Genomic DNA, 329 nt, shown 5'->3' with positions numbered 1-329 from the left:
ATTGCTGAATAATCTTGCTATTGCTATTCACTGATCACTCATTTTCCAACTGTGTTCGTGACTGATTACAATCTTGAACGAACACATGAAAGAACTTTCATGAACGAAAGAACAGTCACGAACGAACTGGTAGAGACGAAAGAACAACTGCGAACGGAAGAACAATCGCTAATACAAGAACAATCAGAAGAAAGGAAGAGCAGTCACAGACGAACGGATCATCATCAACTAAGGTAAAATTACAACAAACAAACAAGCTGGAACGAATAAGCAGTCACAAATGATCGAAGAGATGTGAAACAACAATTGCGAACGAATAATGAACAATC

At 38.0% G+C, this 329-nt stretch overlaps 2 protein-coding genes across 2 annotated transcripts in view; one reads left to right on the top strand and one right to left on the bottom strand.

Annotated features, from left to right (window-relative positions):
• Positions 1–329, top strand: part of LOC119581895 (serine/threonine-protein kinase PLK1-like) — a 62,121-nt gene that overhangs the window by 57,848 nt on the left and 3,944 nt on the right. The gene's annotated exons all lie outside the window — the stretch shown is intronic.
• The window catches only part of LOC119581896 (mucin-5AC-like), a 6,477-nt gene that overhangs the window by 5,395 nt on the left and 753 nt on the right, over positions 1–329 (bottom strand). The window lies entirely within an intron of this gene.

Source organism: Penaeus monodon, chromosome 15 (genome assembly GCF_015228065.2).
Source record: "Penaeus monodon isolate SGIC_2016 chromosome 15, NSTDA_Pmon_1, whole genome shotgun sequence".
NCBI lineage: Eukaryota > Metazoa > Arthropoda > Malacostraca > Decapoda > Penaeidae > Penaeus > Penaeus monodon.
Note: the sequence above shows the minus strand (reverse complement) of the source record. Positions and strands in the feature narration are given on the sequence as shown.